Source organism: Crocodylus porosus, unplaced genomic scaffold (genome assembly GCF_001723895.1).
Source record: "Crocodylus porosus isolate Cpor-Errol unplaced genomic scaffold, CroPor_comp1, whole genome shotgun sequence".
Lineage (NCBI taxonomy): Eukaryota > Metazoa > Chordata > Crocodylia > Crocodylidae > Crocodylus > Crocodylus porosus.
In genome coordinates this window covers 12,261,892-12,274,330 of record NW_017728911.1, presented here as the reverse complement: position 1 = coordinate 12,274,330, position 12,439 = coordinate 12,261,892, and the positions used below count along the sequence as shown (strand labels likewise).

The following is a 12,439-nucleotide window of genomic DNA, read 5'->3' as shown; positions in this document are numbered from 1 at the left end:
TAATATCTAACCTAAACCTATCCTCCCTCAGCTTGTGGCCATTGTTCCTGGTGACTCCAAGGGGGGCCCTGGTGAACAGATTTTCCCTGAGTCCTCACCCTAAGTTGGCCCTCCTGGCTTCTCCGTGCCCCCAGGGCACCAGTTGCCTTATGACCTACCCTATAGATGTACCCATGCATCTCAGGTGTTACCATACCATTTTGGCTTTTGTAGACGCTTTGATTCTTCTGGCTTCAGCCTCCCTTTCCTCTCACTGCAGACCTCAGGCCCTGGCCCACAGATTCAGGTCCAGCTATCTCAGCTTCAGCTCTGTCAATCAACAGTGTTTCTGTGCCCCCTGAACCTTGTGTCTCTTTCTCTGTCCCTGGCCCTAGTTGTTGTTTTGGGCCTCTGGCCCCCTATCTCTCAGTCTCTGGGCTACTTGCCCTGCTTTTCACCCATCTCAGGCTGTGGGTCCCCAACCCTGGTTCACACCCTGCTCAAGTACTTGGTCCCTGGGCCTATCTGCTATTCTTGCAGTTTAAACCCCACGCCACCTGGGCTCAAGGCAGCTGTATGCCCCTCAGGCATGACTGGGTCCTCCACCTCCCCATTAGTCCCCAAACCAAACCACTGGTTAAAACTCAAACAGAAACATATAGGCACTCTGGCTCTGACACACACTCTTAGCTTGTTGGCTGTCCCCTAAACTCTTTCTTCCTTCTGCATCTCAGTCCCCTACCAGCCTTCAGCTCCTTACTTGCTGTTCTTAGTCTTAGTGGTATCTCAGTCATCCAGCCAGCCCTCTCACAGCAGAGCTCCTTCCCCTTAAGCTTCTCAGGCTAGACTACCTGACCTAGCTCAAGCCTGGGATTTGTGTCACTTAGGCCCTGCCCCTTCCAGTCAGGTGACTCCCCTGATTAGGCTGCTTACTGATCTCAAGGGTAGTTAGCTGCTTCTAGCCTAGCTGCTGTAGCATTGCCTTGTCTCTTAAGCTGGATTCTTCCTTGCGGTATTATTACCGAGCAGCAAGCACTGCAATAGGTGCTATGCTACCCATGCAGGCTTGGCTTCTGTGTACTGTTGTGGCTTAGCTCATTCTGCTGTAAGCACTCCTCGATAAATATCCGGGGACCTAGTATCATAGTACTTAGGGCTGGAAGGGACCTAAACAGATCATCAGGTCCGAGCTCCTGGCCCAGGCAAGAATGGGTGTCAGGGTCATATCACCCCAGCCAAATATCTGTCCAGCCTCCTCTTGAAGACCCCCAAGGTTGAAGAGAGTACTACCTCACGTGGGAGCCCATTCCAGAGCCTGGCAGCCCTAACTGTAAGGTAATGTCTTCTGATGCCCAGCCTGAACCTTCTCTCTAACAATTTGTGGCTGTTATTCCTAGTAACCCCCGGTGGTGCCTGGGGGAACAGAGCCTCCCCCAATTCTCGCTGGTCCCCCCGATGAGTTTGTAAATTGCCACCAGATCCCCTCTCAGCATTCTCTTGTGGAGGCTGTATAGGTTCAGGCCTTTTATCCTCTCTTCATAGGGCCTGCCCGTTGACCATGTGAGTGGTCCTCCTCTGGACCCTCATTCCTCTTGAAGTGCGGCGCCCAGAACTGGATGCAGTACTCCAACTGTGGCCTGACCAATGCCACATAGAGGGGAAGGATCACTTTCCCAGACCTGCTTGTGATGTATCTGTAGATGCATGACAAGGTGCGGTTAGCCTTACTGACTGTGCATTGGCAGCTCATGTTCATCCTGGAGTCAACAATGACTCCAAGATCCCTTTCTGCCACTGTGTTGACAAGAAGGGTGTTCCCCAGCCTATAGGTGTGTTGCTGGTTCCTTCTCCCTAAACACAGCACTTTGCACATGTCTGCGTTGAATTCCATCATATTCTCATCCTCCCACTTTTGTAATTTGTTTAGATCTAGCTGGATTTTGTCCCTCCCCTCCAGCGTGCCCACCTCACCCCACAACTTGGTGTCGTCAGCAAATTTGGACAGTGTGCATTCCACACCCATATTCAGATTGCTGATAAAGATGCTGAACAGAACAGGCCCCAGGACTGAGCTCTGGGGAACTCCACTGCCCACATCCCTCCGGGTCAAAAACAACCCATCCACCACTACTCTCCGGGTGCAACCATCCAGCCAATTTGCCACCCATTTGACTGTGTAGGCATCAATGCTGTAGTCACCAAGATTTTTTTTAAGAGAATGTGGTGGGAAACCATGTCAGAGGCCTTTGATATCCTTCCCAGCCTGAGGATCTCCCTGTTACTTTAAAGGAGAAACAGCAATAGGAGCCTTAAGCACCCTGTTACATTCATATTCTATATTAACCACATGAGGGACCTGGCACACTTCACCCTGAAAAAGAGAAGGCTGAGAAGGGACTTGATAGTGGCTTACTGTTGCATCAGGGTCGTACATCAAGGGCTTGGTGAACTACTGTTCACCAGGGTACCCTTGGGGAAAACCAGAAGTAATGGTCACAGTCCTGGAAGACCATTTCAGGCTTAACACTAGGAAAAACTTCTTCACAGTCAAGGTGTCCAGACTGTGGAATAGGCTCCCTCCAGAAGTGGTGCAATCACCTACCCTGGACATTGTCCAGTCTTCTCTTGAAGGTCACCTTGCTGGGCTCACCTGACTCCCAGTTGTCTTTCCTGCCTGGTTCAGGGGGGCTAGACCCAACCATCTTGCAATGTCCCTTCCAGCCTCATAATCTATGAATCTATAAACATCAGAGTATTTATCACACACAGACTAGAAAAGCAAGCTTGGTTCCTTTAGCAAACAAGAAAGCTTGAGGTGAAGAGAAAAGTATAATCAGTAAATTATAGATGGCAAAGCAAAGTATCACATTCCAGTTTACACAGGTTCACTAAACGTGGCTTAATGTTGTTTACCATGTTGTTTATCAATCTGTATTCCAATTTTGTATTTAATACAGCAGTGCCTCTCCTTTAGATCACAATAAGGAAAAAGTCCAGTGGCCAAAAGTGACCCCCAAGTGATACTGATACACAATCTAGCTAAACCCTAGGTTTTCACTTGTGAACCAATAACTTCCTAAGCTTGCTATCAACTGCTAAAATTCAGTTCCAAATTGTACTAGATTCATAAACTATATAAGGAGCTCTGGAAAGATGGGAAGATTATTTTTCCTGGTAATCTTTTAGGAAAAATTAGCCTGATTAATTCTGTTCTTCCTTTAACAAATAAGAAAATCACTGAACCATAAACTGTTCTCTTTCCCCTGTTTGACATTTTCAACTAATCTTATAACTTCGTTTTCTTGTTCTTGCCCTTTGGTTAAGTTCATCCAAGGTGGCTTGTGTGGATTTGTTCTCTTTGAACAGAGAAGTAAATGTGTGATGATAGACTGAAAAGTAATTCTCCTGAACTACCAACTACACTGGGAGCTGCTGCCCCCTGCGGCAGCCATCTTCCAGCCCAGCCCAGCCCAGGCTAGGCTAGCTGGGGTGGCTTTTCACTGTGCTTGGCCTCTGCGCTTCTCCATGTCTCAGTGCAAGGGGTTGAGATGGAGAGGCCAGGGGGGTGGGGGGTGAGCCTAGAACAGTAGGTTCACATGAGTCGCTGCTTGGGGTATTATTTTTCCCCTCTTCCCATGTCCCTGGCATAGATCCAGCTGCTCCCCATCTCCTGCCTTGTTTCCCTGAGGCAGCTCCTCTGTTTTAAAGCAAGAATAAATTGAGTGCCCCCCTTCCCTGTCTCTGCATGGGCCATGGCAGGAAGCCACCTTTGTTTCTCCCCAAAATCTCTGCTCTGTGACAATTTGATTAGGATGGGCCCAGCAGAAGAGACACGCCTTTACCTTATCTCTTTAGTTGACCTGAGATGGATACATTCCTGGGGGGGAGGGAGGGCCAGAAACCTGCTCCCTTGGCCTGCGTGACTGGTATCACCTACCTGGGTGAGGGGCTTCTACCTGGTGGGCTGTAGTCTGCCCGGTAACTAGTGATGTATTTCAAATTAGTTGGCCAACAGCCAACAGGTGTTGGCCTCCATTGGACCAGGTGAACAAGGTCACAGGGGCTTTATAAGTTAAAACTGCCCAGGAGGAAGGAGCAGCAGCAATGAGGGGGACTCAGACTTAGAGAGGAGCTTTACCATCTGAAACTGGCCTGCCTTGAGAGGGAATCTCCAACAGCCTCTGGATGATGCTTGTGAGTAAGCTACTCAAGATCTGATTTTATATATATAGCTGGCAGTAACTCAGATGCATGATCAAAAGGCTACCTCAGCCAGACTGTTTTGCTCTATGGGATTTCTATGATATTGCTCTATCTTGTACCCTATTTTCACCCTACCCCCTGTAATCAATAAAGTTCTCCTTTGTGACTGGTTTAGGAGACTTATTGAGGGGTGGGTTTAATTATGCCTAGGAGGCCCCCTGGGTCTGTGGACAAAGGGAGACTGTTTTTTGGGCCCTGACTTGGGGAAGTGCCCCAAGTGCTTGTACTGGGTCAAGTACCCATTGGACTATTTGGCCTGTGTTTCCCTGAGGACACAGAGCTTAAGCGGGTCTCCCCTCGGGGTGGTGACAGCTTACATTACCACCAGACTCTGCAGTGGGGCTCAAAAGGGGGTCTGCCAGAGCTTAGGTGCCCCTGGAGAGACGCGTGGAGTCTGGAAGGTGGATGGGCATAGTGAGGTGCGAGCCTCAATGGAGGAGCTCCCCCTACTGGCCCGCCACATGGGCAGCAGCTGTGGGGCTGTGTATGTGTGCCCTGCTGTCATGGCCAGTCCCTCCCCCCACCCCCCATCTGCCCCTCTTCTGTCAGCAGTCAGTGTGACAGGCATCTCCAGCCTGTGCAGTTCCCTGTCACTGTGTCCACTCTTGGCAGGCATGAAGGGAGTCTGCCGGTGGGAAATCCACCAAGACCCCAGTGCTTTCCATGAGTGGACACAATGACAGCACTCAGCAGCCTGGGAAGGCTGCGGGTCATGGTGAGAGGCATGCTCGAGCACCTCCCCCCCTTGCTATCCATGGCCAGTGTGGCAGTATCACCCCCCCGCCCCCAACTGAATGGCAAATTTCTGTTCTGTTCGCTCCCAACCTGAACTAGAGTGCTTACACAAATCCACATGGACTTGAGCAATTCCACCTCAGGCTTTTTTAATGTCTGTACCTAGCCTCTGTTCTCTGTGCTGGAAAGGCCCCTATACCAAAACTGTTGGTATCCAGATAGAATGAGATATCTGAAAGACTGAAGTAGTTGTATGAGATATGGAGACTTTTCATAGACCATATTGCCAAGGAAGACCAAAAAACAACTAAAGCCAAAATAGAAAGAATCACTTGAATTTTGTTTTCATTCCTGGAGCTTGTGAAGTTGGACGGAAGAAAAAGAGAATGGTTTTATCCTTTTTCCTCCCTCTGTTCATGTTGTAAGGAGTGGATTAGAATAATATAATTAAACTGCTGATAAGTCATGTCGAGTTTATGATGCTATTGATGGCTAACATTTCAGTATTGCCTCTAATGTTAGTGGTATCAGTGTCACAGTTCTACCATATTTAACAGGCATCTCTTCTTATTCTACAACTTTAGTTACTTTTGGGTTTAAAACACATGATTTGTATTGGTTGGTACAGGAAGTAGATTAGTAGTGAGTATAAGTGGAAGGGATACCATGTTTTAAGAATTATAGTTTATGCGCTTTAGTCATCCGTGACCTTTTCTTTAAGAAGAATCCCTAACAGTCAGCTATAGCTGAATTTATATCTAATGTTTAGGATATTTTAATACATGCTTTGTAGATAGAAGGCAGTTATGTTAAGTGATAATCTGTGAATGTAAGAACAATAATTATAAAGATCTACCAATTAAATAACACATAAAATATTCATATATAAAGCATTTAAAGGCCTGAATACCTAATGTGTGCAAATACATCAGCATTTATAATTTATCTCAACTGGCACCCTTCAGTTAAGCCTACAATTTGTTTTCCTTTAATTATGAGGTAATTGTACAGGCTCTGTTTTGTTTGCTGTGCTTCATTCCGTCTCATCTCCAAAGTGATCATTGTTTAACATAAACTAACTGTAAATTTGCCTGAGAGTTAACACAACCTGCTCCTATAATCTCCAGAAACACAGTTAAGTATGTGGAAGAATAAGATTCACTTTGCAGCTTTTTCTTCATTAATAACAGTGATGATAGTTTGATTTCTCTCCTTATCGGCTAGCAGATAAATAAAAGGCAATGTGTGTGCTTCAGCTCTGCTGTCTGCTTGAGTAATGTATTGGATGCATTGAGTTAATACCACTATAGTCAGATCATTTAAACTTCATTACGCAAAATTCCCAGCCAGGAGACTAGTGATTCATTATATTCATTACGTTTTGCATCTTGTATTTTGAATGTTATTTGAATGTACTTTTTGAATAATGCTGATGTGTATGTCCCTTAAAAAGTCATACTGCCTAAGCTATCGAAGTGCGTAGGTGAGAGCATTGTTGAGATTAGAAAGAGAAATCTGAATAACCAGATACCATGGTGAGCCATGTAGAGTACAGCTGTGTGCAACAAAACCAAGCACTTGAGAACAGCTGACACAAAGGAAAACAAAGGTTGCTATGCTTTATGTCTAAAACTAAAGTAGAAAGAAGTCATGATGTGTAAAGAAGCCTTTCCTTTTTCAAGTGCAGTGTTATAATGTGACACACTTTGATTTATGGAATGCTTTACACAAATAATTATTTCACTTTATTTCGCTCTGTGTAATTAAATGTTTTGCTGAAAGCAAGAGTCTCATGCTTATTTCACTCACAGTGTAAAATTCACTGGTGATTAAAAATTGCAGGTTGATAGAAGTGAAAAATATGCCCTTAAATTTACAGACCACTTCTCAGATCTGTCTCAAGTCATTTAACTTTAGAAATGACAGTAACAGTGTTTAATTGTATGTACATAAATCTTCCTATTTATAAGGTGGTGTACATCTCATATGTAGAGTGTATATGAATACATTTCAGCAATATTTACCTCCAAAAGCTTGACATTTATCATTGTTTATGATCAGAAGTTAAATACTTTTTTACCTGTGCTGGGTGGAATGAGATGAGAAAGTAGCACTGAAACTGTTGCAAGGAAGGTTGTATAATGCAGTAAGCCATTAATGGGTCAGTACTCTTCAAAAGTTATTCTTTTGATTGGGGCTTTTCAGCTTTGCTTTGAAGCATATCACAAATCCCTTCTTGTAGCATATACCACATACCAACATCCAGTGTAATGGGTATATATAAAAACAGTGTTAGAAAAATAGAGTGGGATTCAAGTGTCATACATCCAGACATAATGGGATTTGCGAGCCTTCAGGCAGTGCATATATTTCTCTGACCACCTCTTTGAAATTTCTTACTAAGAAATATGCACTTAAAGAAAACCAAACCAATCTGCTTGATTCCCACTGATCACTTGAAGGAAAAAATCTTACTAAGACAAAAGCTACAAGCAGTGTAGTGGAAACTCAATGTTCTTTTAAAGTGGGGTTTTCTGCAGTGCTCCTTTAAAATTCCATTGTTGATGAATGGGATCCAAGAAGATTTGACTTGTGAAAGATGTTCAAGGGAAGCTACAAGGAAAAAAAATCTACTGTTGAATATAAAAGTAAATAGTGACTAGATTAACAAAACAAGTAGATGATCTTTACGGGTACTTTTCTACGTGGTTTGCCTGTTTTATATTGCCATACTTATTTACTCAAATAGAAGATGATCATGATTGTAAGATAACTACCAATAATTAGATTATATGGAAAATATATGCATTTGTTGTCTCCTTCCCACTGCTGTAGCAGAAAAAATAAATCCTGGGGGGTCAGGTAGCTCTTTGCTCTGTTTCCTTGCACCTTTTTCCCCAGCAGCCCCTTCCCCCTCTACTTACTGTCAGGTTCTGCTCTCGCTGAGCACATGGACGTGGAAGCAAAATTGAAGACAATAATCTTGAAATTAAACATGGCTGTAGCAATTTCCAGAGTACCCATGCACTTAGATTATCCAGAATTGATGTATGTTACCTTTTTTGAAGCTGCTGCAAGTTTTAGCACAGGTACTCCATAAATACACTTTTGAGCAGCAGTTTGGCACCAGCTGGTATGTAGTACAGTTTTTAAATTTTTAAAACACACACACACACACACACACACACACACACACACACACACACACACACACACACACACACACACACACACACCTCCCTGTGCCTCTACGAACCTGCCACCTGACTCATATGGATCACACACACACACACACACACACACCTCCCTGTGCCTCTACGAACCTGCCACCTGACTCATATGGATCACTTGGCAGTCCAAAACACACCATCATCATCCCTGTTATAATAACTGCTCCACACTCCCATGTGCCCGTGCGCCCACATGCCCATCACTATCTCCTTTAATCATTACAATCATGCAAAGCCCCCTCCTCACCCATCACACTTCTTTTTTTCCCCAGTCCTTAATCTAAGTTGTCTTCATCATCTTCCTCTTCTTCATCATCCTGGTCGCTCATCCTTGCTTTGTTGCCATTATTGTTGTCATCATCATCATAGTCATCTTCTCTGGGGATCTTGTCCCTGAATAGTCTGTGCCAGTCTCTGCTCTTCCATCTGTCCTCCACTATCCCCATTGTCTTCTCTCATCTTCATGTAGTACACTTGCTCACTTACTACCATTTTGACACAGTCCTCAACTGCGAGTTCCATGTGCCTGCACATGAACAGGTTTCTGGTCTTCCACAAGGTGTTCCTGAAGCAGGAGATGAACTGGTCAAAGTGGGCTCTTGGGGTCTCTTGCTGGGTCAGATGTCTGAACAGCACCGCCTCTCTGGTCTTGACCCCTGTCAACATCATGAGGAGTATGGCTACTTTTCTCCACACCTCCCTGACATATGTGAAGCCCCAGAGAAGGTGGTCAATTCTTTTCTTCTTCCACCAGCATGTTTCCTGGGGCAGGTCAGTGAGCCTCTCTGTCCTCTGTGTTGCAGTGCCCAGTGGACTACCTGCCAATTCAAGCTCCTGTGTTCCTTCTGCATGTCCTTGTGGAAAATACATTCCCACGTGGGTTGGCAGTTGTTGCCAGGGATTACATCCATGAATGACAGTCTTCTCTTGCCCTAACAGTCTCCTGGATTTTCCGATGGTTTTTCAGGGTCTCTGGGTTCTCATTGTTTAATTTGTATTTGTTCCAGAAGTTCTCCAAGACCCTGCAGAACCACAGTGGCTCCCAGGTCCATGGGAATTAGCTGGCAGCATTTACATCCCCCAGTATTGCACTAGGTGCCTGTAACTGGACATATGATTTTGTTTACCAGCAGGAGTTCCTGAAACAGTGGCGGTGGCAGAAAGTCAATCTGAGAGCTGCAGACTCTCTGGCAAACCCCACAAGTGGTGGTTAAAGGGGGGATCAACCACGGATTTCTTGGTCTTGTTTTCTTTTCTTATGTTTCTGCCATTTTTTTTCTTCAGAGCGAGATGGTTTTCCTTAAAGTAAGATGTACCTTCTCTCACAGGGCATCACCATATAGTCCTGTCCCAGGCTAGTTTTTCCAGATTTGTGGTATCAATGCCACACTTCTTAATGTTCATCTTCAGGGTGTCCTTCAAGCATTTCCTCTGGCCCCCACTTGTCCTTTATCCTTGGCTGAGTGTGGAGTATAACAGTTGTTTTGGTAAACATACATTAGGCATGCATACACAATGCCCTGTCCACCACAGATGATGTTGAATAATCAACCTTTCCTTACTAGTGGTGTTAGTGTTTCTGACAATTTGTGTGACAATCCTCCTACTTTTTGCCAAGGATCTTCTAGAGATAGCACTGGTGATGGCATTTCAGACTTTTCACATGGGTCCCTATAGGTCACCCAAACTTCACAGCCATAGAGAAGAGTTGGGATTACTATAGTCTTATATAGTACATATAGTACTTTGTTTGAATTCTGGCGTCATGATCATTATGTGTTCAATGATTCAGTCTTCTTCTGCTTGACTCAGCATTCATTTTTGGGCCTCTTCAGCCTAAAAAAGAGAAGGCTGAGAGGGGACTTGATAGCAGCTTACTGCTATATCAGGGGAATACATCAGGGGCTCAGTGAAGAACTGTTCACCAGGGCACCCTTGGGGGAAAAACCAGGAGTAATGGCCACAAACTCCTGGAAGACTGTTCAGGGTTAACTCTAGGAAAAACTTCTTCACAGTCAGGGTGTCCAGACTGTGCAATAAACTCCTTCCAGAGGTGATGCAGTTACCTACCTTGGAAATCTTTAAGAGGAGACTGGACAGTCACCTCGCTGGGGTCACCTGACAATCTATGAATCTATGATATGGAAAGAGCTCAGAGGAGGGCCACTCGTATGATCAGGGGTCAGCAGGGCAGGCCTTATGAGGAGAGGCTACGGGACCTGAACCTGTTTAGCCTCCACAAGAGAAGGTTAAGGGGGGACCTTGTGGCCTGCTACAAACTGGTCAGGGGGGATCAGCAGGTATTGGGGGAGTCCCTGTTCCCCTGTGCGCTGCCAGGAGTGACCAGGAATAACGGTCACAAGCTGGCGGAGGGTAAGTTTAGATTAGATATTAGGAGGCGCTACTTCACAGTCAGGGCGGCTAGAGCTTGGAACCAGCTTCCAGGGGAAGTGGTGCAGGCTCCTAGCCTGGGGATTTTTAAAAGGAAGTTAGATGAGCACCTTGCCGGGGTCATCTGACCCCGGTGCTCTTTCCTGCCAAGGCAGGGGGTCGGACTAGATGATCTACCTAGGTCCCTTCCAACTCTAGCTACTATGAAACTATGAAACTATGAATTATTCCCTTGAATATTCCCATCCGTCTGTTGGCTGAGAAGCCAATAAACCACTGAATAAAATACCAGCAGCACATCTAGCTTGATGCATTCTCTTTTGACCAGAGCCTGCTGACCCAATTGCTAGACTTTGTACTTGCACTTAGGACAGCATAGGCTGACAGGTTTCTTTTTCCAATTCAGGTCACTTTTGGGACCATGCAAATAAGATAGCAGATGCAATTTGTGACTTCCTACTACTTCTTTTTCTTCTGGGGAATGGAGAGCAGTCCATTGATTTTACAGCACGGGCTTTATATTAGCAATTGGAAGGGACTGAAATATATCTTTTAAATTTTTGATTAGGCAGAATGTTCTTCATTCACTAAGTTCTGTTGCTCCCTGCTTATTAACAGGGCTTTATTTTATATATCCTCTGTGAACCACTTGAACCTCCCCTGGATATTCAGCCTTTTAAAAATATCACCAAGCTTCCAGCAATGAAACCCCTCTAAGCGCATCAGCAGGGCTACAGCTGCACACTTACTAAATGTGCATAAAGTATAGCACCTTTTTAAACTTTGTGTTGATGAATACAAAATTCCTATCTTTATCTGTTGGTATTAACAATAAATGTAAAGCATAGGGTTGGAAGGGATTGATACATTTTTTAAATTGCAAATTTTTGGTAAAATTGAAATTAAAATATCAAAATCTGTAAATTTGATTAAAGTTTTGTTCACTTCTACCTTTCTTTAAATTGGCTAGTGAGGTTATTTTTTCAAATTTAGATTTCAGAATTTAGCAGTGTACAGTCACTAATTTAAAAGGTAACAGACATAGCTGGGCTTCTTGATCTCTTGTCATTTCTATAGGTTCAGTGTTTATGGCAGAAATATTCCAACTGTAAAAGCTCCTGAAATAAATTTTTGGTTGAACTCTTCACAGCAGCTAGAATCCTAATATAAAGGTTTAGAATATTTAAAGCAGTAAAATTTACTAAGATATTTTTTAAAATTAGGAGGCTGACTCATATTCTGTTTCTGGTAATAGCTATCACTTGAATGCTAAATCTGACAAAAAAACAGCAGTAAATTTTTTTTACCGGTCAAGTAGGGAATTTGAGATCTTAGGGCACTTGTAACACATGACAAAAATTGCCTATTTTTTTTGGTTTAATTGTGTCACACTGTACGCATGGAGGGTTGATGATTTAAATAAGGTGGCTACATTGTAAACTAAACCATAGCTGCATGTAGTTTAGTTTGCAAAGTAGCTATGTGTAACGCTGTAGCTTATGACAGCTTGCCCCCCTACCCCCCCTGCCGCGGGAAAGGCAGGCTGAAGGCAGGAGTAGTGAGAGGCCCGATTCTTTTTTCCCCTCCATGGAGCCTGCCCATGTCTCCTGCAGTGGGGGATGAGCTGCCAGTGGTCCAAGTGGCCCCTGAGCTGCAGAGGGCCCCAGTTCCCCCCTTTATGGTGGTGGTGCCCCTGAGGCCACTTAGGCAGGCGGCTAGCAGGAGGGTGCTACCCCAGCTCAGGGAACAGTTGGATTGGGATGGGGAATACCTGTGAGCTGGGGCAGCACCCACCTGCTAGCCACTTGCCCAGGTGGCCCTAAGGGGCACCACCACTGTGG

At 44.7% G+C, this 12,439-nt stretch overlaps 1 protein-coding gene across 2 annotated transcripts in view; it reads left to right on the top strand.

Annotated features, from left to right (window-relative positions):
• Positions 1–12,439, top strand: part of FAM189A1 (family with sequence similarity 189 member A1) — a 431,966-nt gene that overhangs the window by 371,387 nt on the left and 48,140 nt on the right. The window lies entirely within an intron of this gene.